Source organism: Lissotriton vulgaris, chromosome 8 (genome assembly GCF_964263255.1).
Source record: "Lissotriton vulgaris chromosome 8, aLisVul1.2, whole genome shotgun sequence".
In the NCBI taxonomy this organism is placed as follows: Eukaryota; Metazoa; Chordata; class Amphibia; order Caudata; family Salamandridae; genus Lissotriton; species Lissotriton vulgaris.
Genome location: NC_141696.1, coordinates 155,434,795 through 155,461,643, shown reverse-complemented (window position 1 = coordinate 155,461,643; position 26,849 = coordinate 155,434,795). Strand labels below are relative to the sequence as shown.

At 43.5% G+C, this 26,849-nt stretch overlaps 20 non-coding genes across 20 annotated transcripts; all 20 read left to right on the top strand.

The window, feature by feature from the left end:
• Positions 1–613: 613 nt before the first annotated feature.
• Positions 614–696, top strand: TRNAL-CAG (transfer RNA leucine (anticodon CAG)). The gene has a single exon. It is a non-coding gene; the product is annotated as a tRNA-Leu (tRNA).
• A 3,121-nt stretch (positions 697–3,817) lies between these two features.
• Positions 3,818–3,900, top strand: TRNAL-UAG (transfer RNA leucine (anticodon UAG)). The gene has a single exon. It is a non-coding gene; the product is annotated as a tRNA-Leu (tRNA).
• Positions 3,901–5,639: 1,739 nt separating this feature from the next.
• On the top strand, positions 5,640–5,722 carry TRNAL-UAG (transfer RNA leucine (anticodon UAG)). Its single transcript has one exon. It is a non-coding gene; the product is annotated as a tRNA-Leu (tRNA).
• A 632-nt stretch (positions 5,723–6,354) lies between these two features.
• On the top strand, positions 6,355–6,437 carry TRNAL-CAG (transfer RNA leucine (anticodon CAG)). The gene has a single exon. It is a non-coding gene; the product is annotated as a tRNA-Leu (tRNA).
• A 1,299-nt stretch (positions 6,438–7,736) lies between these two features.
• TRNAL-UAG (transfer RNA leucine (anticodon UAG)) lies at positions 7,737–7,819 on the top strand. Its single transcript has one exon. It is a non-coding gene; the product is annotated as a tRNA-Leu (tRNA).
• A 632-nt stretch (positions 7,820–8,451) lies between these two features.
• TRNAL-CAG (transfer RNA leucine (anticodon CAG)) lies at positions 8,452–8,534 on the top strand. Its single transcript has one exon. It is a non-coding gene; the product is annotated as a tRNA-Leu (tRNA).
• Positions 8,535–10,821: 2,287 nt separating this feature from the next.
• Positions 10,822–10,904, top strand: TRNAL-AAG (transfer RNA leucine (anticodon AAG)). Its single transcript has one exon. It is a non-coding gene; the product is annotated as a tRNA-Leu (tRNA).
• A 1,024-nt stretch (positions 10,905–11,928) lies between these two features.
• TRNAL-UAG (transfer RNA leucine (anticodon UAG)) lies at positions 11,929–12,011 on the top strand. The gene has a single exon. It is a non-coding gene; the product is annotated as a tRNA-Leu (tRNA).
• A 2,014-nt stretch (positions 12,012–14,025) lies between these two features.
• Positions 14,026–14,108, top strand: TRNAL-UAG (transfer RNA leucine (anticodon UAG)). The gene has a single exon. It is a non-coding gene; the product is annotated as a tRNA-Leu (tRNA).
• Positions 14,109–16,837: 2,729 nt separating this feature from the next.
• Positions 16,838–16,920, top strand: TRNAL-CAG (transfer RNA leucine (anticodon CAG)). The gene has a single exon. It is a non-coding gene; the product is annotated as a tRNA-Leu (tRNA).
• Positions 16,921–17,111: 191 nt separating this feature from the next.
• On the top strand, positions 17,112–17,194 carry TRNAL-AAG (transfer RNA leucine (anticodon AAG)). The gene has a single exon. It is a non-coding gene; the product is annotated as a tRNA-Leu (tRNA).
• A 1,024-nt stretch (positions 17,195–18,218) lies between these two features.
• TRNAL-AAG (transfer RNA leucine (anticodon AAG)) lies at positions 18,219–18,301 on the top strand. The gene has a single exon. It is a non-coding gene; the product is annotated as a tRNA-Leu (tRNA).
• Positions 18,302–18,933: 632 nt separating this feature from the next.
• Positions 18,934–19,016, top strand: TRNAL-CAG (transfer RNA leucine (anticodon CAG)). The gene has a single exon. It is a non-coding gene; the product is annotated as a tRNA-Leu (tRNA).
• A 2,013-nt stretch (positions 19,017–21,029) lies between these two features.
• Positions 21,030–21,112, top strand: TRNAL-CAG (transfer RNA leucine (anticodon CAG)). Its single transcript has one exon. It is a non-coding gene; the product is annotated as a tRNA-Leu (tRNA).
• A 192-nt stretch (positions 21,113–21,304) lies between these two features.
• On the top strand, positions 21,305–21,387 carry TRNAL-AAG (transfer RNA leucine (anticodon AAG)). Its single transcript has one exon. It is a non-coding gene; the product is annotated as a tRNA-Leu (tRNA).
• A 631-nt stretch (positions 21,388–22,018) lies between these two features.
• Positions 22,019–22,101, top strand: TRNAL-CAG (transfer RNA leucine (anticodon CAG)). Its single transcript has one exon. It is a non-coding gene; the product is annotated as a tRNA-Leu (tRNA).
• A 2,014-nt stretch (positions 22,102–24,115) lies between these two features.
• On the top strand, positions 24,116–24,198 carry TRNAL-CAG (transfer RNA leucine (anticodon CAG)). The gene has a single exon. It is a non-coding gene; the product is annotated as a tRNA-Leu (tRNA).
• Positions 24,199–24,389: 191 nt separating this feature from the next.
• Positions 24,390–24,472, top strand: TRNAL-AAG (transfer RNA leucine (anticodon AAG)). The gene has a single exon. It is a non-coding gene; the product is annotated as a tRNA-Leu (tRNA).
• A 1,739-nt stretch (positions 24,473–26,211) lies between these two features.
• Positions 26,212–26,294, top strand: TRNAL-CAG (transfer RNA leucine (anticodon CAG)). The gene has a single exon. It is a non-coding gene; the product is annotated as a tRNA-Leu (tRNA).
• Positions 26,295–26,486: 192 nt separating this feature from the next.
• On the top strand, positions 26,487–26,569 carry TRNAL-AAG (transfer RNA leucine (anticodon AAG)). The gene has a single exon. It is a non-coding gene; the product is annotated as a tRNA-Leu (tRNA).
• The last annotated feature ends 280 nt before the right edge of the window (positions 26,570–26,849 follow it).

Below are 26,849 nucleotides of genomic sequence, written 5' to 3'. Positions count from 1 at the left end.
CTCCTTTTTCAGGTTAACATCTGATGGAAGTTGCATCTGTTGGTCTTCACCTGGGATGTGATTCCGTCCTCATCTAGTCAAGAGAGCTGGGGTTTCTCATATATTTCGGTTGTATAAAGTCTTGCTGACAAAGTGCAGTCCTTACTATATGAGCATAGGACCCATGTAAGAGCTCATCTGGAAGAGTCATGCTCTTGTATGCCCTGGCCAGACAGGCCATGCAAATATGGAAGAATGCCTAGCATCTGGTAGACAGTTGGACTCCAGCACACTTACGGCAATTTCCTCAGGGCTGTGATCAGGGGCTGCTTAGATTTGCGTATTCCACCCTATGTTGTGACATTGAAATTCCTTGTTGAATTTGCTTTAGCTAGCCAAGAGGTGGCTGTTGACTCAATTTCAAAGCAGCTTTGGGCCGTTCAAGTGGCTGGTTAATAGCACTTTCTCTTTGTACGCCTTAAAGGTCTAAAGAGTTCTTCATAGGTACTGCTCTCTATGGATTGTTCAAAGATCTGTTGGAAGTACTTATAATAGGATAAATAAATTGAGGGCATGCTTTTTCGGTACCCCACTTGCATGGCTGTCTGGCCTGTGGAAGGTTCTATAAATGCAAGTCAGGATGGCCAAGTGGTCTAAGGCGCTGCGTTCAGGTCGCAGTCTCTTCTGGAGGCGTGGGTTCAAATCCCACTTCTGACAATTGTGTGTTTACTCTACTTTTTTCTTGGGAGAGAAAAAATCAGATCATTTCCCTCACATGGGCTTATATGGTTGTCTACTTGGAAAAGTGCAGTGAGTTTTTTTCTTGCTCTAGCCACTCATGACCTAAGATGTGTGCTTTTTTTGGTTCACAATATCTTTCCCTCTCTGTAGATGATCAAGCAACGTGTGGTCAGGATGGCCGAGTGGTCTAAGGCGCTGCGTTAAGTCCGCAGTCTCTCCTGGAGGCGAGGGTTCGAATCCCACTTCTGAGAAACCTTTAAGTCCATTTTGTCTCTGAGTTCTTTTAGAATCTCAGCTAAAAATTGGCAGTGCATATAATATCTGAATAAGTAACAAACTTCACTTTCAACTGCAAATTAATTTGCCCAATTCTGTCTTCAAGCTCGTATAATATTCTTCTAGCACTCGTGGTGTTTTATGTGTTTTTTGGGGGGTGCTTAAAAAGTCCCTTTTATTAATGAAATGGGTTACATTCAGACTTGTGATATTTTTGGTTTCCAATAAGTAGATTGTTAATTTTATGTAACCTCATTTTCTAATTCTCCATTCAAGAGATGTTTCCACTATGAAATGCAGAGCAAGGGGAAAGAGCACAAGTGATAGAGCGAGTGAGTGAGAAGGGGTGTTGAGGAAGGAGAGAATGAAACAAAGACAGAGTGAGTGAACGGCAGGTAGGCCTAGAAGAGGAGACTAGAAGTGAAGGCGACATACTTTTCCCTGCTTTTGACCTCCCACCCATCCCAAACCGACCACATACGTACCATCTATGCAACGTTGGTATGCAGAAATTCACGCCTCAGCCAGTGAGGGTAAGTCCCAGGCCAGGGGCTAGAGAGCAAAAGACTGCATGTGCTCAGACGTTCCCTGCTAGGGACAGTTGATCTGAAACAAGGTCTGCTCTCTTGTATCCAGCAAGGATCTAGAAATCCTGCATGAATCTGCAAGGCACAATGACAGCATACATTTGCATAATTTGCCCCACCTTCTGCCTTCCTACTTCCTGTGCAGTAGTTGTTTGTGTAGAGAGAGAGGTCGCATGCAAGGTAATTTTGTGAGTAGGATACAGGACCCTAAATAGCTGGTGAGAGGTATGAGGTATTCTAAAAGCATAAAAATTGTACACCTGTGAAATGAAATGCTTTCACATGTGATCTTCTGTGTTTATTGTCCTGTGCATAAAGTTGCACCTTGTGTTTGAAGGTTTAAATTATTTCAGGCTTGCATGGAGGCAGAAATTTCTGAGTGACTTTTATACATTTCTTAAGACTCTGCACTGTCAGGATGGCCGAGTGGTCTAAGGCGCTGTGTTTAGGCCGCAGTCTCCTCTGGAGACGTGGGTTCGAATCCCACTTCTGAAATGACTTTTGGAGATGTAATCTCCTTTTTCAGGTTAACATCTGATGGAAGTTGCATCTGTTGGTCTTCACCTGGGATGTGATTCCGTCCTCATCTAGTCAAGAGAGCTGGGGTTTCTCATATATTTCGGTTGTATAAAGTCTTGCTGACAAAGTGCAGTCCTTACTATATGAGCATAGGACCCATGTAAGAGCTCATCTGGAAGAGTCATGCTCTTGTATGCCCTGGCCAGACAGGCCATGCAAATATGGAAGAATGCCTAGCATCTGGTAGACAGTTGGACTCCAGCACACTTACGGCAATTTCCTCAGGGCTGTGATCAGGGGCTGCTTAGATTTGCGTATTCCACCCTATGTTGTGACATTGAAATTCCTTTTTGAATTTGCTTTAGCTAGCCAAGAGGTGGCTGTTGACTCAATTTCAAAGCAGCTTTGGGCCGTTCAAGTGGCTGGTTAATAGCACTTTCTCTTTGTACGCCTTAAAGGCATAAAGAGTTCTTCATAGGTACTGCTCTCTATGGATTGTTCAAAGATCTGTTGGAAGTACTTATAATAGGATAAATAAATTGAGGGCATGCTTTTTCGGTACCCCACTTGCATGGCTGTCTGGCCTGTGGAAGGTTCTATAAATGCAAGTCAGGATGGCCGAGTGGTCTAAGGCGCTGCGTTAAGTCCGCAGTCTCTCCTGGAGGCGAGGGTTCGAATCCCACTTCTGAGAAACCTTTAAGTCCATTTTGTCTCTGAGTTCTTTTAGAATCTCAGCTAAAAATTGGCAGTGCATATAATATCTGAATAAGTAACAAACTTCAGTTTCAACTGCAAATTAATTTGCCCAATTCTGTCTTCAAGCTCGTATAATATTCTTCTAGCACTCGTGGTGTTTTATGTGTTTTTTGGGGGGTGCTTAAAAAGTCCCTTTTATTAATGAAATGGGTTACATTCAGACTCGTGATATTTTTGGTTTCCAATAAGTAGATTGTTAATTTTATGTAACCTCATTTTCTAATTCTCCATTCAAGAGATGTTTCCACTATGAAATGCAGAGCAAGGGGAAAGAGCACAAGTGATAGAGCGAGTGAGTGAGAAGGGGTGTTGAGGAAGGAGAGAATGAAACAAAGACAGAGTGAGTGAACGGCAGGTAGGCCTAGAAGAGGAGACTAGAAGTGAAGGCGACATACTTTTCCCTGCTTTTGACCTCCCACCCATCCCAAACCGACCACATACGTACCATCTATGCAACGTTGGTATGCAGAAATTCACGCCTCAGCCAGTGAGGGTAAGTCCCAGGCCAGGGGCTAGAGAGCAAAAGACTGCATGTGCTCAGACGTTCCCTGCTAGGGACAGTTGATCTGAAACAAGGTCTGCTCTCTTGTATCCAGCAAGGATCTAGAAATCCTGCATGAATCTGCAAGGCACAATGACAGCATACATTTGCATAATTTGCCCCACCTTCTGCCTTCCTACTTCCTGTGCAGTAGTTGTTTGTGTAGAGAGAGAGGTCGCATGCAAGGTAATTTTGTGAGTAGGATACAGGACCCTAAATAGCTGGTGAGAGGTAGGAGGTATTCTAAAAGCATAAAAATTGTACACCTGTGAAATGAAATGCTTTCACATGTGATCTTCTGTGTTTATTGTCCTGTGCATAAAGTTGCACCTTGTGTTTGAAGGTTTAAATTATTTCAGGCTTGCATGGAGGCAGAAATTTCTGAGTGACTTTTATACATTTCTTAAGACTCTGCACTGTCAGGATGGCCGAGTGGTCTAAGGCGCTGTGTTTAGGCCGCAGTCTCCTCTGGAGACGTGGGTTCGAATCCCACTTCTGACATGACTTTTGGAGATGTAATCTCCTTTTTCAGGTTAACATCTGATGGAAGTTGCATCTGTTGGTCTTCACCTGGGATGTGATTCCGTCCTCATCTAGTCAAGAGAGCTGGGGTTTCTCATATATTTCGGTTGTATAAAGTCTTGCTGACAAAGTGCAGTCCTTACTATATGAGCATAGGACCCATGTAAGAGCTCATCTGGAAGAGGCATGCTCTTGTATGCCCTGGCCAGACAGGCAATGCAAATATGGAAGAATGCCTAGCATCTGGTAGACAGTTGGACTCCAGCACACTTACGGCAATTTCCTCAGGGCTGTGATCAGGGGCTGCTTAGATTTGCGTATTCCACCCTATGTTGTGACATTGAAATTCCTTGTTGAATTTGCTTTAGCTAGCCAAGAGGTGGCTGTTGACTCAATTTCAAAGCAGCTTTGGGCCGTTCAAGTGGCTGGTTAATAGCACTTTCTCTTTGTACGCCTTAAAGGCATAAAGAGTTCTTCATAGGTACTGCTCTCTATGGATTGTTCAAAGATCTGTTGGAAGTACTTATAATAGGATAAATAAATTGAGGGCATGCTTTTTCGGTACCCCACTTGCATGGCTGTCTGGCCTGTGGAAGGTTCTATAAATGCAAGTCAGGATGGCCGAGTGGTCTAAGGCGCTGCGTTAAGTCCGCAGTCTCTCCTGGAGGCGAGGGTTCGAATCCCACTTCTGAGAAACCTTTAAGTCCATTTTGTCTCTGAGTTCTTTTAGAATCTCAGCTAAAAATTGGCAGTGCATATAATATCTGAATAAGTAACAAACTTCAGTTTCAACTGCAAATTAATTTGCCCAATTCTGTCTTCAAGCTCGTATAATATTCTTCTAGCACTCGTGGTGTTTTATGTGTTTTTTGGGGGGTGCTTAAAAAGTCCCTTTTATTAATGAAATGGGTTACATTCAGACTTGTGATATTTTTGGTTTCCAATAAGTAGATTGTTAATTTTATGTAACCTCATTTTCTAATTCTCCATTCAAGAGATGTTTCCACTATGAAATGCAGAGCAAGGGGAAAGAGCACAAGTGATAGAGCGAGTGAGTGAGAAGGGGTGTTGAGGAAGGAGAGAATGAAACAAAGACAGAGTGAGTGAACGGCAGGTAGGCCTAGAAGAGGAGACTAGAAGTGAAGGCGACATACTTTTCCCTGCTTTTGACCTCCCACCCATCCCAAACCGACCACATACGTACCATCTATGCAACGTTGGTATGCAGAAATTCACGCCTCAGCCAGTGAGGGTAAGTCCCAGGCCAGGGGCTAGAGAGCAAAAGACTGCATGTGCTCAGACGTTCCCTGCTAGGGACAGTTGATCTGAAACAAGGTCTGCTCTCTTGTATCCAGCAAGGATCTAGAAATCCTGCATGAATCTGCAAGGCACAATGACAGCATACATTTGCATAATTTGCCCCACCTTCTGCCTTCCTACTTCCTGTGCAGTAGTTGTTTGTGTAGAGAGAGAGGTCGCATGCAAGGTAATTTTGTGAGTAGGATACAGGACCCTAAATAGCTGGTGAGAGGTATGAGGTATTCTAAAAGCATAAAAATTGTACACCTGTGAAATGAAATGCTTTCACATGTGATCTTCTGTGTTTATTGTCCTGTGCATAAAGTTGCACCTTGTGTTTGAAGGTTTAAATTATTTCAGGCTTGCATGGAGGCAGAAATTTCTGAGTGACTTTTATACATTTCTTAAGACTCTGCACTGTCAGGATGGCCGAGTGGTCTAAGGCGCTGTGTTTAGGCCGCAGTCTCCTCTGGAGACGTGGGTTCGAATCCCACTTCTGACATGACTTTTGGAGATGTAATCTCCTTTTTCAGGTTAACATCTGATGGAAGTTGCATCTGTTGGTCTTCACCTGGGATGTGATTCCGTCCTCATCTAGTCAAGAGAGCTGGGGTTTCTCATATATTTCGGTTGTATAAAGTCTTGCTGACAAAGTGCAGTCCTTACTATATGAGCATAGGACCCATGTAAGAGCTCATCTGGAAGAGGCATGCTCTTGTATGCCCTGGCCAGACAGGCAATGCAAATATGGAAGAATGCCTAGCATCTGGTAGACAGTTGGACTCCAGCACACTTACGGCAATTTCCTCAGGGCTGTGATCAGGGGCTGCTTAGATTTGCGTATTCCACCCTATGTTGTGACATTGAAATTCCTTGTTGAATTTGCTTTAGCTAGCCAAGAGGTGGCTGTTGACTCAATTTCAAAGCAGCTTTGGGCCGTTCAAGTGGCTGGTGAATAGCACTTTCTCTTTGTACGCCTTAAAGGCATAAAGAGTTCTTCATAGGTACTGCTCTCTATGGATTGTTCAAAGATCTGTTGGAAGTACTTATAATAGGATAAATAAATTGAGGGCATGCTTTTTCGGTACCCCACTTGCATGGCTGTCTGGCCTGTGGAAGATTCTATAAGTGCAAGTCAGGATGGCCGAGCGGTCTAAGGCGCTGCGTTCAGGTCGCAGTCTCTTCTGGAGGCGTGGGTTCAAATCCCACTTCTGACAATTGTGTGTTTACTCTACTTTTTTCTTGGGAGAGAAAAAATCAGATCATTTCCCTCACATGGGCTTATATGGTTGTCTACTTGGAAAAGTGCAGTGAGTTTTTTTCTTGCTCTAGCCACTCATGACTTAAGATGTGTGATTTTTTTGGTTCACAATATCTTTCCCTCTCTGTAGATGATCAATCAACGTGTGGTCAGGATGGCCGAGTGGTCTAAGGCGCTGCGTTAAGTCCGCAGTCTCTCCTGGAGGCGTGGGTTCGAATCCCACTTCTGAAAAACCTTTAAGTCCATTTTGTCTCTGAGTTCTTTTAGAATCTCAGCTAAAAATTGGCAGTGCATATAATATCTGAATAAGTAACAAACTTCAGTTTCAACTGCAAATTAATTTGCCCAATTCTGTCTTCAAGCTCGTATAATATTCTTCTAGCACTCGTGGTGTTTTATGTGTTTTTTGGGGGGTGCTTAAAAAGTCCCTTTTATTAATGAAATGGGTTACATTCAGACTTGTGATATTTTTGGTTTCCAATAAGTAGATTGTTAATTTTATGTAACCTCATTTTCTAATGCTCCATTCAAGAGATGTTTCCACTATGAAATGCAGAGCAAGGGGAAAGAGCACAAGTGATAGAGCGAGTGAGTGAGAAGGGGTGTTGAGGAAGGAGAGAATGAAACAAAGACAGAGTGAGTGAACGGCAGGTAGGCCTAGAAGAGGAGACTAGAAGTGAAGGCGACATATTTTTCCCTGCTTTTGACCTCCCACCCATCCCAAACCGACCACATACGTACCATCTATGCAACGTTGGTATGCAGAAATTCACGCCTCAGCCAGTGAGGGTAAGTCCCAGGCCAGGGGCTAGAGAGCTAAAGACTGCATGTGCTCAGACGTTCCCTGCTAGGGACAGTTGATCTGAAACAAGGTCTGCTCTCTTGTATCCAGCAAGGATCTAGAAATCCTGCATGAATCGGCAAGGCACAATGACAGCATACATTTGCATAATATGCCCCACCTTCTGCCTTCCTACTTCCTGTGCAGTAGTTGTTTGTGTAGAGAGAGAGGTCGCATTCAAGGTAATTTTGTGAGTAGGATACAGGACCCTAAATAGCTGGTGAGAGGTATGAGGTATTCTAAAAGCATAAAAATTGTACACCTGTGAAATGAAATGCTTTCACATGTGATCTTCTGTGTTTATTGTCCTGTGCATAAAGTTGCACCTTGTGTTTGAAGGTTTAAATTATTTCAGGCTTGCATGGAGGCAGAAATTTCTGAGTGACTTTTATACATTTCTTAAGACTCTGCACTGTCAGGATGGCCGAGTGGTCTAAGGCGCTGTGTTTAGGCCGCAGTCTCCTCTGGAGGCGTGGGTTCGAATCCCACTTCTGACATGACTTTTGGAGATGTAATCTCCTTTTTCAGGTTAACATCTGATGGAAGTTGCATCTGTTGGTCTTCACCTGGGATGTGATTCCGTCCTCATCTAGTCAAGAGAGCTGGGGTTTCTCATATATTTCGGTTGTATAAAGTCTTGCTGACAAAGTGCAGTCCTTACTATATGAGCATAGGACCCATGTAAGAGCTCATCTGGAAGAGTCATGCTCTTGTATGCCCTGGCCAGACAGGCAATGCAAATATGGAAGAATGCCTAGCATCTGGTAGACAGTTGGACTCCAGCACACTTACGGCAATTTCCTCAGGGCTGTGATCAGGGGCTGCTTAGATTTGCGTATTCCACCCTATGTTGTGACATTGAAATTCCTTGTTGAATTTGCTTTAGCTAGCCAAGAGGTGGCTGTTGACTCAATTTCAAAGCAGCTTTGGGCCGTTCAAGTGGCTGGTTAATAGCACTTTCTCTTTGTACGCCTTAAAGGTCTAAAGAGTTCTTCATAGGTACTGTTCTCTAGGGATTGTTCAAAGATCTGTTGGAAGTACTTATAATAGGATAAATAAATTGAGGGCATGCCTTTTCGGTACCCCACTTGCATGGCTGTCTGGCCTGTGGAAGGTTCCACAAATTCAAGTCAGGATGGCCGAGTGGTCTAAGGCGCTGCGTTCAGGTCGCAGTCTCTTCTGGAGGCGTGGGTTCAAATCCCACTTCTGACAATTGTGTGTTTACTCTACTTTTTTCTTGAGAGAGAAAAAAATAGATCATTTCCCTCACATGGGCTTATATGGTTGTCTACTTGGAAAAGTGCAGTGAGTTTTTTTCTTGCTCTAGCCACTCACGACCTAAGATGTGTGCTTTTCTTGGTTCACAATATCTTTCCCTCTCTGTAGATGATCAAGCAACATGTGGTCAGGATGGCCGAGTGGTCTAAGGCGCTGCGTTAAGGCCGCAGTCTCTCCTGGAGGCGTGGGTCGAATCCCACTTCTGACAAAACTTTAAGTCCATTTTGTCTCTGAGTTCTTTTAGAATCTCAGCTAAAAATTGGCAGTGCATAAAATATCTGAATAAGTAACAAACTTCAGTTTAAACTGCAAATTAATTTGCCCAATTCTGTCTTCAAGCTCGTGTAATATTCTTCTAGCACTCGTGGTGTTTTATGTGTTTTTTGGGGGGTGCTTAAAAAGTCCCTTTTATTAATGAAATGGGTTCCATTCAGTCTTGTGATATTTTTGGTTTCCAATAAGTAGATTGTTAATTTTATGTAACCTCATTTTCTAATGCTCCATTCAAGAGATGTTTCCACTATGAAATGCAGAGCAAGGGGAAAGAGCACAAGTGATAGAGCGAGTGAGTGAGAAGGGGTGTTGAGGAAGGAGAGAATGAAACAAAGACAGAGTGAGTGAACGGCAGGTAGGCCTAGAAGAGGAGACTAGAAGTGAAGGCGACATACTTTTCCCTGCTTTTGACCTCCCATCCATCCCAAATCGACCACAAACGTACCATCTATGCAACGTTGGTATGCAGAAATTCACGCCTCAGCCAGTGAGTGGGAGTCCCAGGCCAGGGGCTAGAGAGCAAAAGACTGCATGTGCTCAGACGTTCCCTGCTAGGGACAGTTGATCTGAAACAAGGTCTGCACTCTTGTATCCAGCAAGGATCTAGAAATCCTGCATGAATCTGCAAGGCACAATGACAGCATACATTTGAATAACATGCCCCACCTTCTGCCTTCCTACTTCCTGTGCAGTAGTTGTTTGTGTAGAGAGAGAGGTCACAGGCAAGGTAATTTTGTGAGTAGGATACAGGACCCTAAATAGCTGGTGAGAGGTATGAGGTATTCTAAAAGCATAAAAATTGTACACCTGTGAAATGAAATGCTTTCACATGTGATCTTCTGTGTTTATTGACCTGTGCATAAAGTTGCACCTTGTGTTTGAAGGTTTAAATTATTTCAGGCTTGCATGGAGGCAGAAATTTCTGAGTGACTTTTATACATTTCTTAAGACTCTGCACTGTCAGGATGGCCGAGTGGTCTAAGGAGCTGTGTTTAGGCCGCAGTCTCCTCTGGAGGCGTGGGTTCAAATCCCACTTCTGACATGACTTTTGGAGATGTAATCTCCTTTTTCAGGTTAACATCTGATGGAAGTTGCATCTGTTGGTCTTCACCTGGGATGTGATTCCGTCCTCATCTAATCAAGAGAGCTGGGGTTTCTCATATATTTCGGTTGTATAAAGTCTTGCTGACAAAGTGCAGTCCTTACTATATGAGCATAGGACCCATGTAAGAGCTCATCTGGAAGAGTCATGCTCTTGTATGCCCTGGCCAGACAGGCCATGCAAATATGGAAGAATGCCTAGCATCTAGTAGACAGTTGGACTCCAGCACACTTACGGCAATTTCCTCAGGGCTGTGATCAGGGGCTGCTTAGATTTGCGTATTCCACCCTATGTTGTGACATTGAAATTCCTTGTTGAATTTGCTTTAGCTAGCCAAGAGGTGGCTGTTGACTCAATTTCAAAGCAGCTTTGGGCCTTTCAAGTGGCTGGTTAATAGCACTTTCTCTTTGTACGCCTTAAAGGTCTAAAGAGTTCTTCATAGGTACTGCTCTCTATGGATTGTTCAAAGATCTGTTGGAAGTACTTATAATAGGATAAATAAACTGAGGGCATCCCTTTTCGGTACCCCACTTGCATGGCTGTCTGGCCTGTGGAAGGTTCCACAAATGCAAGTCAGGATGGCCGAGTGGTCTAAGGCGCGGCGTTCAGGTCGCAGTCTCTTCTGGAGGTGTGGGTTCAAATCCCACTTCTGACAATTGTGTGTTTACTCTACTTTTTTCTTGAGAGAGAAAAAATCAGATCATTTCCCGAACATGGGCTTCTATGGTTGTCTGCTTGGAAAAGTGCAGTGAGTTTTTTTCTTGCTCTAGCCACTCATGACCTAAGATGTGTGCTTTTTTTGGTTCACAATTTCTTTCCCTCTCTGTAGATAATCAAGCAAATGTGGTCAGGATGGCCGAGTGGTCTAAGGCGCTGCGTTAAGGCCGCAGTCTCTCCTGGAGGCGTGGGTTCGAATCCCACGTCTGACAAAACTTTAAGTCCATTTTGTCTCTGAGTTCTTTTAGAATCTCAGCAAAAAATTGGCAGTGCATATAATATCTGAATAAGTAACAAACTTCAGTTTCAACTGCAAATTAATTTGCCCAATTCTGTCTTCAAGCTCGTATAATATTCTTCTAGCACTCGTGGTGTTTTATGTGTTTTTTGGGGGGTGCTTAAAAAGTCCCTTTTATTAATGAAATGGGTTACATTCAGTCTTGTGATATTTTTGGTTTCCAATAAGTAGATTGTTAATTTTATGTAACATCATTTTCTAATGCTCCATTCAAGAGATGTTTCCACTATGAAATGCAGAGCAAGGGGAAAGAGCACAAGTGATAGAGTGAGTGAGTGAGAAGGGGTGTTGAGGATGGAGAGAATGAAACAAAGACAGAGTGAGCAAACGGCAGGTAGGCCTAGAAGAGGAGACTAGAAGTGAAGGCGACATACTTTTCCCTGCTTTTGACCTCCCACCCATCCCAAACCGACCACAAACGTACCATCTATGCAACGTTGGTATGCAGAAATTCACGCCTCAGCCAGTGAGGGTGAGTCCCAGGCCAGGGGCTAGAGAGCAAAAGACTGCATGTGCTCAGACATTCCCTGCTAGGGACAGTTGATCTGAAACAAGGTCTGCACTCTTGTATCCAGCAAGGATCTAGAAATCCTGCATGAATCTGCAAGGCACAATGACAGCACACATTTGCATAATATGCCCCACCTTCTGCCTTCCTACTTCCTGTGCAGTAGTTGTTTGTGTAGAGAGAGAGGTCGCAGGCAAGGTAATTTTGTGAGTCGGATACAGGACCCTAAAAAGCTGGTGAGAGGTATGAGGTATTCTAAAAGCATAAAAATTGTACACCTGTGAAATGAAATGCTTTCACATGTGATCTTCTGTGTTTATTGTCCTGTGCATAAAGTTGCACCTTGTGTTTGAAGGTTTAAATTATTTCAGGCTTGCATGGAGGCAGAAATTTCTGAGTGACTTTTATACATTTCTTAAGACTCTGCTCTGTCAGGATGGCCGAGTGGTCTAAGGTGCTGTGTTTAGGCCGCAGTCTCCTCTGGAGGCGTGGGTTCGAATCCCACTTCTGACATGACTTTTGGAGATGTAATCTCCTTTTTCAGGTTAACATCTGATGGAAGTTGCATCTGTTGGTCTTCACCTGGGATGTGATTCCGTCCTCATCTAGTCAAGAGAGCTGGGGTTTCTCATATATTTCGGTTGTATAAAGTCTTGCTGACAAAGTGCAGTCCTTGCTATATGAGCATAGGACCCATGTAAGAGCTCATCTGGAAGAGTCATGCTCTTGTATGCCCTGGCCAGACAGGCCATGCAAATATGGAAGAATGCCTAGCATCTGGTAGACAGTTGGACTCCAGCACACTTACGGCAATTTCCTCAGGGCTGTGATCAGGGGCTGCTTAGATTTGCGTATTCCACCCTATGTTGTGACATTGAAATTCCTTGTTGAATTTGCTTTAGCTAGCCAAGAGGTGGCTGTTGACTTAATTTCAAAGCAGCTTTGGGCCGTTCAAGTGGCTGGTTAATAGCACTTTCTCTTTGTACGCCTTAAAGGCATAAAGAGTTCTTCATAGGTACTGCTCTCTATGGATTGTTCAAAGATCTGTTGGAAGTACTTATAATAGGATAAATAAATTGAGGGCATGCTTTTTCGGTACACCACTTGCATGGCTGTCTGGCCTGTGGAAGGTTCTATAAAAGCAACTCAGGATGGCCGAGTGGTCTAAGGCGCTGCGTTCAGGTCGCAGTCTCTTCTGGAGGCGTGGGTTCAAATCCCACTTCTGACAATTGTGTGTTTACTCTACTTTTTTCTTGAGAGAGAAAAAATCAGATCATTTCCTTCACATGGGCTTATATGGTTGTCTACTTGGAAAAGTGCAGTGAGTTTTTTTCTTGCTCTAGCCACTCATGACCTAAGATGTGTGCTTTTTTTGGTTCACAATATCTTTCCCTCTCTGTAGATGATCAAGCAACCTGTGGTCAGGATGGCCGAATGGTCTAAGGCGCTGCGTTAAGGTCGCAGTCTATCCTGGAGACGTGGGTTCGAATCCCACTTCTGACTAAACTTTAAGTCCATTTTGTCTCTGAGTTCTTTTAGAATCTCAGCTAAAAATTGGCAGTGCATATAATATCTGAATAAGTAACAAACTTCAGTTTCAACTGCAAATTAATTTGCCCAATTCTGTCTTCAAGCTCGTATAATATTCTTCTAGCACTCGTGCTGTTTTATGTGTTTTTTGGGGGGTGCTTAAAAAGTCCCTTTTATTAATGAAATGGGTTACATTCAGTCTTGTGATATTTTTGGTTTCCAATAAGTAGATTGTTAATTTTATGTAACCTCATTTTCTAATGCTCCATTCAAGAGATGTTTCCACTATTAAATGCAGAGCAAGGGGAAAGAGCACAAGTGATAGAGCGAGTGAGTGAGAAGGGGTGTTGAGGATGGAGAAAATGAAACAAAGACAGAGTGAGCGAACGGCAGGTAGGCCTAGAAGAGGAGACTAGAAGTGAAGGCGACATACTTTTCCCTGCTTTTGACCTCCCACCCATCCCAAACCGACCACAAACGTACCATCTATGCAACGTTGGTATGCAGAAATTCACGCCTCAGCCAGTGAGGGTGAGTCCCAGGCCAGGGGCTAGAGAGCAAAAGACTGCATGTGCTCAGACATTCCCTGCTAGGGACAGTTGATCTGAAACAAGGTCTGCACTCTTGTATCCAGCAAGGATCTAGAAATCCTGCATGAATCTGCAAGGCACAATGACAGCACACATTTGCATAATATGCCCCACCTTCGGCCTTCCTACTTCCTGTGCAGTAGTTGTTTGTGTAGAGAGAGAGGTCGCAGGCAAGGTAATTTTGTGAGTCGGATACAGGACCCTAAAAAGCTGGTGAGAGGTATGAGGTATTCTAAAAGCATAAAAATTGTACACCTGTGAAATGAAATGCTTTCACATGTGATCTTCTGTGTTTATTGTCCTGTGCATAAAGTTGCACCTTGTGTTTGAAGGTTTAAATTATTTCAGGCTTGCATGGAGGCAGAAATTTCTGAGTGACTTTTATACATTTCTTAAGACTCTGCTCTGTCAGGATGGCCGAGTGGTCTAAGGCGCTGTGTTTAGGCCGCAGTCTCCTCTGGAGGCGTGGGTTCGAATCCCACTTCTGACATGACTTTTGGAGATGTAATCTCCTTTTTCAGGTTAACATCTGATGGAAGTTGCATCTGTTGGTCTTCACCTGGGATGTGATTCCGTCCTCATCTAGTCAAGAGAGCTGGGGTTTCTCATATATTTCGGTTGTATAAAGTCTTGCTGACAAAGTGCAGTCCTTACTATATGAGCATAGGACCCATGTAAGAGCTCATCTGGAAGAGTCATGCTCTTGTATGCCCTGGCCAGACAGGCCATGCAAATATGGAAGAATGCCTAGCATCTGGTAGACAGTTGGACTCCAGCACACTTACGGCAATTTCCTCAGGGCTGTGATCAGGGGCTGCTTAGATTTGCGTATTCCACCCTATGTTGTGACATTGAAATTCCTTGTTGAATTTGCTTTAGCTAGCCAAGAGGTGGCTGTTGACTCAATTTCAAAGCAGCTTTGGGCCGTTCAAGTGGCTGGTTAATAGCTCTTTCTCTTTGTACGCCTTAAAGGTCTAAAGAGTTCTTCATAGGTACTGCTCTCTATGGATTGTTCAAAGATCTGTTGGAAGTACTTATAATAGGATAAATAAATTGAGGGCATGCCTTTTCGGTACCCCACTTGCATGGCTGTCTGGCCTGTGGAAGGTTTTACAAATGCAAGTCAGGATTGCCGAGTGGTCTAAGGCGCTGTGTTCAGGTCGCAGTCTCTTCTGGAGGCGTGGGTTCAAATCCCACTTCTGACAATTGTGTGTTTACTCTACTTTTTTCTTGAGAGAGAAAAAATCAGATCATTTCCCTCACAATGGCTTATATGGTTGTCTACTTGGAAAAGTGCAGTGAGTTTTTTTCTTGCTCTCGCCACTCATGACCTAAGATGTGTGCTTTTTTTGGTTCACAATATCTTTCCCTCTCTGTAGATGATCAAGCAACATGTGGTCAGGATGGCCGAGTGGTCTAAAGCACTGCGTTAAGGCCGCAGTCTCTCCTGGAGGTGTGGGTTCGAATCCCACGTCTGACAAAACTTTAAGTCCATTTTGTCTCTGAGTTCGTTTAGAATCTCAGCTAAAAATTGGCAGTGCATATAATATCTGAATAAGTAACAAACTTCAGTTTCAACTGCAAATTAATTTGCCCAATTCTGTCTTCAAGCTCGTATAATATTCTTCTAGCACTCGTGGTGTTTTATGTGTTTTTTGGGGGGTGCTTAAAAAGTCCCTTTTATTAATGAAATGGGTTACATTCAGTCTTGTGATATTTTTGGTTTCCAATAAGTAGATTGTTAATTTTATGTAACCTCATTTTCTAATGCTCCATTCAAGAGATGTTTCCACTATGAAATGCAGAGCAAGGGGAAAGAGCACAAGTGATAGAGCGAGTGAGTGAGAAGGGGTGTTGAGGAAGGAGAGAATGAAACAAAGACAGAGTGAGTGAACAGCAGGTAGGCCTAGAAGAGGAGACTAGAAGTGAAGGCGACATACTTTTCCCTGCTTTTGACCTCCCACCCATCCCAAATCGACCACAAACGTACCATCTATGCAACGTTGGTATGCAGAAATTCACGCCTCAGCCAGTGAGTGGGAGTGTCAGGCCAGGGGCTAGAGAGCAAAAGACTGCATGTGCTCAGACGTTCCCTGCTAGGGACAGTTGATCTGAAACAATGTCTGCACTCTTGTATCCAGCAAGGATCTAGAAATCCTGCATGAATCTGCAAGGCACAATGACAGCATACATTTGAATAACATGCCCCACCTTCTGCCTTCCTACTTCCTGTGCAGTAGTTGTTTGTGTAGAGAGAGAGGTCGCAGGCAAGGTAATTTTGTGAGTAGGATACAGGACCCTAAATAGCTGGTGAGAGGTATGAGGTATTCTAAAAGCATAAAAATTGTACACCTGTGAAATGAAATGCTTTCAAATGTGATCTTCTGTGTTTATTGACCTGTGCATAAAGTTGCACCTTGTGTTTGAAGGTTTAAATTATTTCAGGCTTGCATGGAGGCAGAAATTTCTGAGTGACTTTTATACATTTCTTAAGAATCTGCACTGTCAGGATGGCTGAGTGGTCTAAGGAGCTGTGTTTAGGCCGCAGTTTCCTCTGGAGGCGTGGGTTCAAATCCCACTTCTGACATGACTTTTGGAGATGTAATCTCCTTTTTCAGGTTAACATCTGATGGAAGTTGCATCTGTTGGTCTTTACCTGGGATGTGATTCCGTCCTCATCTAGTCAAGAGAGCTGGGGTTTCTCATATATTTCGGTTGTATAAAGTCTTGCTGACAAAGTGCAGTCCTTACTATATGAGCATAGGACCCATGTAAGAGCTCATCTGGAAGAGTCATGCTCTTGTATGCCCTGGCCAGACAGGCCATGCAAATATGGAAGAATGCCTAGCATCTAGTAGACAGTTGGACTCCAGCACACTTACGGCAATTTCCTCAGGGCTGTGATCAGGGGCTGCTTAGATTTGCGTATTCCACCCTATGTTGTGACATTGAAATTCCTTGTTGAATTTGCTTTAGCTAGCCAAGAGGTGGCTGTTGACTCAATTTCAAAGCAGCTTTGGGCCTTTCAAGTGGCTGGTTAATAGCACTTTCTCTTTGTACGCCTTAAAGGTCTAAAGAGTTCTTCATAGGTACTGCTCTCTATGGATTGTTCAAAGATCTGTTGGAAGTACTTATAATAGGATAAATAAACTGAGGGCATGCCTTTTCGGTACCCCACTTTCATGGCTGTCGGGCCTGTGGAAGGTTCCACAAATGCAAGTCAGGATGGCCGAGTGGTCTAAGGCGCTGCGTTCAGGTCGCAGTCTCTTCTGGAGGCGTGGGTTCAAATCCCACTTCTGACAATTGTGTGTTTACTCTACTTTTTTCTTGAGAGAGAAAAAATCAGATCATTTCCCTCACATGGGCTTATATGGTTGTCTGCTTGGAAAAGTGCAGTGAGTTTTTTTCTTGCTCTAGCCACTCATGACCTAAGATGTGTGCTTTTTTTGGTTCACAATATCTTTCCCTCTCTGTAGATGATCAAGCAAATGTGGTCAGGATGGCCGAGTGGTCTAAGGCGCTGCGTTAAGGCCGCAGTCTCTCCTGGAGGCGTGGGTTCGAATCCCACTTCTGACAAACCTTTAAGTCCATTTTGTCTCTGAGTTCTTTTAGAATCTCAGCTAAAAATTGGCAGTGCATATAATATCTGAATAAGTAACAAACTTCAGTTTCAACTGCAAATTAATTTGCCCAATTCTGTCTTCAAGCTCGTATAATATTCTTCTAGCACTCGTGGTGTTTTATGTGTTTTTTGGGGGGTGCTTAAAAAGTCCCTTTTATTAATGAAATGGGTTACATTCAGACTTGTGATATTTTTGGTTTCCAATAAGTAGATTGTTAATTTTATGTAACCTCATTTTCTAATGCTCCATTCAAGAGATGTTTCCACTATGAAATGCAGAGCAAGGGGAAAGAGCACAAGTGATAGAGCGAGTGAGTGAGAAGGGGTGTTGAGGAAGGAGAGAATGAAACAAAGACAGAGTGAGTGAACGGCAGGTAGGCCTAGAAGAGGAGACTAGAAGTGAAGGCGACATACTTTTCCCTGCTTTTGACCTCCCACCCATCCCAAACCGACCACATACGTACCATCTATGCAACGTTGGTATGCAGAAATTCACGCCTCAGCCAGTGAGGGTAAGTCCCAGGCCAGGGGCTAGAGAGCAAAAGACTGCATGTGCTCAGACGTTCCCTGCTAGGGACAGTTGATCTGAAACAAGGTCTGCTCTCTTGTATCCAGCAAGGATCTAGAAATCCTGCATGAATCTGCAAGGCACAATGACAGCATACATTTGCATAATATGCCCCACCTTCTGCCTTCCTACTTCCTGTGCAGTAGTTGTTTGTGTAGAGAGAGAGGTCGCATGCAAGGTAATTTTGTGAGTAGGATACAGGACCCTAAATAGCTGGTGAGAGGTATGAGGTATTCTAAAAGCATAAAAATTGTACACCTGTGAAATGAAATGCTTTCACATGTGATCTTCTGTGTTTATTGTCCTGTGCATAAAGTTGCACCTTGTGTTTGAAGGTTTAAATTATTTCAGGCTTGCATGGAGGCAGAAATTTCTGAGTGACTTTTATACATTTCTTAAGACTCTGCACTGTCAGGATGGCCGAGTGGTCTAAGGCGCTGTGTTAAGGCCGCAGTCTCCTCTGGAGGCGTGGGTTCAAATCCCACTTCTGAAATGACTTTTGGAGATGTAATCTCCTTTTTCAGGTTAACATCTGATGGAAGTTGCATCTGTTGGTCTTCACCTGGGATGTGATTCCGTCCTCATCTAGTCAAGAGAGCTGGGGTTTCTCATATATTTCGGTTGTATAAAGTCTTGCTGACAAAGTGCAGTCCTTACTATATGAGCATAGGACCCATGTAAGAGCTCATCTGGAAGAGTCATGCTCTTGTATGCCCTGGCCAGACAGGCCATGCAAATATGGAAGAATGCCTAGCATCTGGTAGACAGTTGGACTCCAGCACACTTACGGCAATTTCCTCAGGGCTGTGATCAGGGGCTGCTTAGATTTGCGTATTCCACCCTATGTTGTGACATTGAAATTCCTTGTTGAATTTGCTTTAGCTAGCCAAGAGGTGGCTGTTGACTCAATTTCAAAGCAGCTTTGGGCCGTTCAAGTGGCTGGTTAATAGCACTTTCTCTTTGTACGCCTTAAAGGTCTAAAGAGTTCTTCATAGGTACTGCTCTCTATGGATTGTTCAAAGATCTGTTGGAAGTACTTATAATAGGATAAATAAATTGAGGGCATGCCTTTTCGGTACCCCACTTGCATGGCTGTCTGGCCTGTGGAAGGTTCCACAAATGCAAGTCAGGATGGCCGAGTGGTCTAAGGCGCTGCGTTCAGGTCGCAGTCTCTTCTGGAGGCGTGGGTTCAAATCCCACTTCTGACAATTGTGTTTACTCTACTTTTTTCTTGAGAGAGAAAAAATCTGATCATTTGCCTCACATGGGCTTATATGGTTGTCTACTTGGATAAGTGCAGTGAGTTTTTTTCTTGCTCTAGCCACTCATGACCTAAGATGTGTGCTTTTTTTTGTTTCACAATATCTTTCCCTCTCTGTAGATGATCAAGCAACATGTGGTCAGGATGGCCGAGTGGTCTAAGGCGCTGCGTTAAGGCCGCAGTCTCTCCTGGAGGCGTGGGCTCAAATCCCACTTCTGACAAAACTTTAAGTCCATTTTGTCTCTGAGTTCTTTTAGAATCTCAGCTAAAAATTGGCAGTGCATATAATATCTGAATAAGTAACAAACTTCAGTTTCAACTGCAAATTAATTTGCCCAATTCTGTCTTCAAGCTCGTATAATATTCTTCTAGCACTCGTGCTGTTTTATGTGTTTTTTGGGGGGTGCTTAAAAAGTCCCTTTTATTAATGAAATTCGTTACATTCAGTCTTGTGATATTTTTGGTTTCCAATAAGTAGATTGTTAATTTTATGTAACCTCATTTTCTAATGCTCCATTCAAGAGATGTTTCCACTATGAAATGCAGAGCAAGGGGAAAGAGCACAAGTGATAGAGCGAGTGAGTGAGAAGGGGTGTTGAGGAAGGAGAGAATGAAACAAAGACAGAGTGAGTGAACGGCAGGTAGGCCTAGAAGAGGAGACTAGAAGTGAAGGCGACATACTTTTCCATGCTTTTGACCTCCCACCCATCCCAAACCGACCACAAACGTACCATCTATGCAACTTTGGTATGCAGAAATTCACGCCTCAGCCAGTGAGGGTAAGTCCCAGGCCAGGGGCTAGAGAGCAAAAGACTGCATGTGCTCAGACTTTCCCTGCTAGGGACAGTTGATCTGAAACAAGGTCTGCTCTCTTGTATCCAGCAAGGATCTAGAAATCCTGCATGAATCTGCAAGGCACAATGACAGCATACATTTGCATAATATGCCCCACCTTCTGCCTTCCTACTTCCTGTGCAGTAGTTGTTTGTGTAGAGAGAGAGGTCGCAGGCAAGGTAATTTTGTGAGTATAATACAGGACCCTAAATAGCTGGTGAGAGGTATGAGGTATTCTAAAAGCATAAAAATTGTACACCTGTGAAATGAAATGCTTTCACATGTGATCTTCTGTGTTTATTGACCTGTGCATAAAGTTGCACCTTGTGTTTGAAGGTTTAAATTATTTCAGGCTTACATGGAGGCAGAAATTTCTGAGTGACTTTTATAAATTTCTTAAGACTCTGCACTGTCAGGATGGCCGAGTGGTCTAAGGTGCTGTGTTTAGGCCGCAGTCTCCTCTGGAGGCGCGGGTTCAAATCCAACTTCTGACGTGACTTTTGGAGATGTAATCTCCTTTTTCAGGTTAACATCTGATGGAAGTTGCATCTGTTGGTCTTCACCTGGGATGTGATTCCGTCCTCATCTAGTCAAGAGAGCTGGGGTTTCTCATATATTTTGGTTGTATAAAGTCTTGCTGACAAAGTGCAGTCCTTACTATATGAGCATAGGACCCATGTAAGAGCTCATCTGGAAGAGTCATGCTCTTGTATGCCCTGGCCAGACAGGCCATGCAAATATGGAAGAATGCCTAGCATCTGGTAGACAGTTGGACTCCAGCACACTTACGGCAATTTCCTCAGGGCTGTGATCAGGGGCTGCTTAGATTTGCGTATTCCACCCTATGTTGTGACATTGAAATTCCTTGTTGAATTTGCTTTAGCTAGCCAAGAGGTGGCTGTTGACTCAATTTCAAAGCAGCTTTGGGCCTTTCAAGTGGCTGGTTAATAGCACTTTCTCTTTGTACGCCTTAAAGGTCTTAAGAGTTCTTCATAGGTACTGCTCTCTATGGATTGTTCAAAGATCTGTTGGAAGTACTTATAATAGGATAAATAAATTGAGGGCATGCCTTTTCGGTACCCCACTTGCATGGCTGTCTGGCCTGTGGAAGGTTCCACAAATGCAAGTCAGGATGGCCGAGTGGTCTAAGGTGCTGCGTTCAGGTCGCAGTCTCTTCTGGAGGCGTGGGTTCAAATCCCACTTCTGACAATTGTGTGTTTACTCTACTTTTTTCTTGAGAGAGAAAAAATCAGATCATTTCCCTCACATGGGCTTATATGGTTGTCTACTTGGAAAAGTGCAGTGAGTTTTTTTCTTGCTCTAGCCACTCATGACCTAAGTTGTGTGCTTTTTTTGGTTCACAATATCTTTCCCTCTCTGTAGATGATCAAGCAACATGTGGTCAGGATGGCCGAGTGGTCTAAGGCGCTGCGTTAAGGCCGCAGTCTCTCCTGGAGGCGTGGGTTTGAATCCCACTTCTGACATGCCTTTTGGAGATGTAATCTCCTTTTTCAGGTTAACATCTGATGGAAGTTGCATCTGTTGGTCTTCACCTGGGATGTGATTCCGTCCTCATCTAGTCAAGAGCGCTGGGGTTTCTCATATATTTCGGTTGTATAAAGTCTTGCTGACAAAGTGCAGTCCTTACTATATGAGCATAGGACCCATGTAAGAGCTCATCTGGAAGAGTCATGCTCTTGTATGCCCTGGCCAGACAGGCCATGCAAATATGGAAGAATGCCTAGCATCTGGTAGACAGTTGGACTCCAGCACACTTACGGCATTTCCTCAGGGCTGTGATCAGGGGCTGCTTAGATTTGCGTATTCCACCCTATGTTGTGACATTGAAATTCCTTGTTGAATTTGCTTTAGCTAGCCAAGAGGTGGCTGTTGACTCAATTTCAAAGCAGCTTTGGGCCGTTCAAGTGGCTGGTTAATAGCACTTTCTCTTTGTACGCCTTAAAGGCATAAAGAGTTCTTCATAGGTACTGCTCTCTATGGATTGTTCAAAGATCTGTTGGAAGTACTTATAATAGGATAAATAAATTGAGGGCATGCTTTTTCGGTACCCCACTTGCATGGCTGTCTGGCCTGTGGAAGGTTCTATAAATGCAAGTCAGGATGGCCGAGTGGTCTAAGGCGCTGCGTTCAGGTCGCAGTCTCTTCTGGAGGCGTGGGTTCAAATCCCACTTCTGACAATTGTGTGTTTACTCTACTTTTTTCTTGAGAGAGAAAAAATCTGATCATTTCCTTCACATGGGCTTATATGGTTGTCTACTTGGAAAAGTGCAGTGAGTTTTTTTCTTGCTCTAGCCACTCATAACCTAAGATGTGTGCTTTTTTTGGTTCACAATATCTTTCCCTCTCTGTAGATGATCAAGCAACATGTGGTCAGGATGGCCGATTGGTCTAAGGCGCTGCTTTAAGGCCGCAGTCTCTCCTGGAGACGTGGGTTCGAATCCCACTTCTGAAAAAACTTTAAGTCCATTTTGTCTCTGAGTTCTTTTAGAATCTCAGCTAAAAATTGGCAGTGCATATAATATCTGAATAAGTAACAAACTTCAGTTTCAACTGCAAATTAATTTGCCCAATTCTGTCTTCAAGCTCGTATAATATTCTTCTAGCACTCGTGCTGTTTTATGTGTTTTTTGGGGGGTGCTTAAAAAGTCCCTTTTATTAATGAAATGGGTTACATTCATTCTTGTGATATTTTTGGTTTCCAATAAGTAGATTGTTAATTTTATGTAACCTCATTTTCTAATGCTCCATTCAAGAGATGTTTCCACTATGAAATGCAGAGCAAGGGGAAAGAGCACAAGTGATAGAGCGAGTGAGTGAGAAGGGGTGTTGAGGAAGGAGAGAATGAAACAAAGACAGAGTGAGTGAACGGCAGGTAGGCCTAGAAGAGGAGACTAGAAGTGAAGGCGACATACTTTTCCATGCTTTTGACCTCCCACCCATCCCAAACCGACCACAAACGTACCATCTATGCAACGTTGGTATGCAGAAATTCACGCCTCAGTCAGTGAGGGTAAGTCCCAGGCCAGGGGCTAGAGAGCAAAAGACTGCATGTGCTCAGACGTTCCCTGCTAGGGACAGTTGATCTGAAACAAGGTCTGCTCTCTTGTATCCAGCAAGGATCTAGAAATCCTGCATGAATCTGCAAGGCACAATGACAGCATACATTTGCATAATATGCCCCACCTTCTGCCTTCCTACTTCCTGTGCAGTAGTTGTTTGTGTAGAGAGAGAGGTCGCAGGCAAGGTAATTTTGTGAGTATAATACAGGACCCTAAATAGCTGGTGAGAGGTATGAGGTATTCTAAAAGCATAAAAATTGTACACCTGTGAAATGAAATGCTTTCACATGTGATCTTCTGTGTTTATTGACCTGTGCATAAAGTTGCACCTTGTGTTTGAAGGTTTAAATTATTTCAGGCTTGCATGGAGGCAGAAATTTCTGAGTGACTTTTATACATTTCTTAAGACTCTGCACTGTCAGGATGGCCGAGTGGTCTAAGGCGCTGTGTTTAGGCCGCAGTCTCCTCTGGAGGCGCGGGTTCAAATCCAACTCCTGACGTGACTTTTGGAGATGTAATCTCCTTTTTCAGGTTAACATCTGATGGAAGTTGCATCTGTTGGTCTTCACCTGGGATGTGATTCCGTCCTCATCTAGTCAAGAGAGCTGGGGTTTCTCATATATTTCGGTTGTATAAAGTCTTGCTGACAAAGTGCAGTCCTTACTATATGAGCATAGGACCCATGTAAGAGCTCATCTGGAAGAGTCATGCTCTTGTATGCCCTGGCCAGACAGGCCATGCAAATATGGAAGAATGCCTAGCATCTGGTAGACAGTTGGACTCCAGCACACTTACGGCAATTTCCTTAGGGCTGTGATCAGGGGCTGCTTAGATTTGCGTATTCCACCCTATGTTGTGACATTGAAATTCCTTGTTGAATTTGCTTTAGCTAGCCAAGAGGTGGCTGTTGACTCAATTTCAAAGCAGCTTTGGGCCTTTCAAGTGGCTGGTTAATAGCACTTTCTCTTTGTACGCCTTAAAGGTCTTAAGAGTTCTTCATAGGTACTGCTCTCTATGGATTGTTCAAAGATCTGTTGGAAGTACTTATAATAGGATAAATAAATTGAGGGCATGCCTTTTCGGTACCCCACTTGCATGGCTGTCTGGCCTGTGGAAGGTTCCACAAATGCAAGTCAGGATGGCCGAGTGGTCTAAGGTGCTGCGTTCAGGTCGCAGTCTCTTCTGGAGGCGTGGGTTCAAATCCCACTTCTGACAATTGTGTGTTTACTCTACTTTTTTCTTGAGAGAGAAAAAATCAGATAATTTCCCTCACATGGGCTTATATGGTTGTCTACTTGGAAAAGTGCAGTGAGTTTTTTTCTTGCTCTAGCCACTCATGACCTAAGTTGTGTGCTTTTTTTGGTTCACAATATCTTTCCCTCTCTGTAGATGATCAGTCAAATGTGGTCAGGATGGCCGAGTGGTCTAAGGCGCTGCGTTAAGGCCGCAGTCTCTCCTGGAGGTGTGGGTTCGAATCCCACTTCTGACAAACCTTTAAGTCCATTTTGTCTCTGAGTTCTTTTAGAATCTCAGCTAAAAATTGGCAGTGCATATAATATCTGAATAAGTAACAAACTTCAGTTTCAACTGCAAATTAATTTGCCCAATTCTGTCTTCAAGCTCGTATAATATTCTTCTAGCACTCGTGGTGTTTTATGTGTTTTTTGGGGGGTGCTTAAAAAGTCCCTTTTATTAATGAAATGGGTTACATTCAGACTTGTGATATTTTTGGTTTCCAATAAGTAGATTGATAATTTTATGTAACCTCATTTTCTAATGCTCCATTCAAGAGATGTTTCCACTATGAAATGCAGAGCAAGGGGAAAGAGCACAAGTGATAGAGCGAGTGAGTGAGAAGGGGTGTTGAGGAAGGAGAGAATGAAACAAAGACAGAGTGAGTGAACGGCAGGTAGGCCTAGAAGAGGAGACTAGAAGTGAAGGCGACATACTTTTCCCTGCTTTTGACCTCCCACCCATCCCAAACCGACCACATACGTACCATCTATGCAACGTTGGTATGCAGAAATTCACGCCTCAGCCAGTGAGGGTAAGTCCCAGGCCAGGGGCTAGAGAGCAAAAGACTGCATGTGCTCAGACGTTCTCTGCTAGGGACAGTTGATCTGAAACAAGGTCTGCTCTCTTGTATCCAGCAAGGATCTAGAAATCCTGCATGAATCTGCAAGGCACAATGACAGCATACATTTGCATAATATGCCCCACCTTCTGCCTTCCTACTTCCTGTGCAGTAGTTGTTTGTGTAGAGAGAGAGGTCGCATGCAAGGTAATTTTGTGAGTAGGATACAGGACCCTAAATAGCTGGTGAGAGGTATGAGGTATTCTAAAAGCATAAAAATTGTACACCTGTGAAATGAAATGCTTTCACATGTGATCTTCTGTGTTTATTGTCCTGTGCATAAAGTTGCACCTTGTGTTTGAAGGTTTAAATTATTTCAGGCTTGCATGGAGGCAGAAATTTCTGAGTGACTTTTATACATTTCTTAAGACTCTGCACTGTCAGGATGGCCGAGTGGTCTAAGGTGCTGTGTTTAGGCCGCAGTCTCCTCTGGAGGCGTGGGTTCGAATCCCACTTCTGAAATGACTTTTGGAGATGTAATCTCCTTTTTCAGGTTAACATCTGATGGAAGTTGCATCTGTTGGTCTTCACCTGGGATGTGATTCCGTCCTCATCTAGTCAAGAGAGCTGGGGTTTCTCATATATTTTGGTTGTATAAAGTCTTGCTGACAAAGTGCAGTCCTTACTATATGAGCATAGGACCCATGTAAGAGCTCATCTGGAAGAGTCATGCTCTTGTATGCCCTGGCCAGACAGGCCATGCAAATATGGAAGAATGCCTAGCATCTGGTAGACAGTTGGACTCCAGCACACTTACGGCAATTTCCTCAGGGCTGTGATCAGGGGCTGCTTAGATTTGCGTATTCCACCCTATGTTGTGACATTGAAATTCCTTGTTGAATTTGCTTTAGCTAGCCAAGAGGTGGCTGTTGACTCAATTTCAAAGCAGCTTTGGGCCGTTCAAGTGGCTGGTTAATAGCACTTTCTCTTTGTACGCCTTAAAGGTCTTAAGAGTTCTTCATAGGTACTGCTCTCTATGGATTGTTCAAAGATCTGTTGGAAGTACTTATAATAGGATAAATAAATTGAGGGCATGCCTTTTCGGTACCCCACTTGCATGGCTGTCTGGCCTGTGGAAGGTTCCACAAATGCAAGTCAGGATGGCCGAGTGGTCTAAGGCACTGCGTTCAGGTCGCAGTCTCTTCTGGAGGCGTGGGTTCAAATCCCACTTCTGACAATTGTGTGTTTACTCTACTTTTTTCTTGAGAGAGAAAAAATCTGATCATTTGCCTCACATGGGCTTATATGGTTGTCTACTTGGAAAAGTGCAGTGAGTTTTTTTCTTGCTCTAGCCACTCATGACCTAAGATGTGTGCTTTTTTTGTTTCACAATATCTTTCCCTCTCTGTAGATGATCAAGCAACATGTGGTCAGGATGGCCGAGTGGTCTAAGGCGCTGCGTTAAGGCCGCAGTCTCTCCTGGAGGCGTGGGTTCAAATCCCACTTCTGACAAAACTTTAAGTCCACTTGTCTCGGAGTTCTTTTAGAATCTCAGCTAAAAATTGGCAGTGCATATAATATCTGAATAAGTAACAAACTTCAGTTTCAACTGCAAATTAATTTGCCCAATTCTGTCTTCAAGCTCGTATAATATTCTTCTAGCACTCGTGGTGTTTTATGTGTTTTTTGGGGGGTGCTCAAAAAGTCCCTTTTATTAATGAAATGGGTTACATTCAGTCTTGTGATATTTTTGGTTTCCAATAAGTAGATTGTTAATTTTATGTAACCTCAT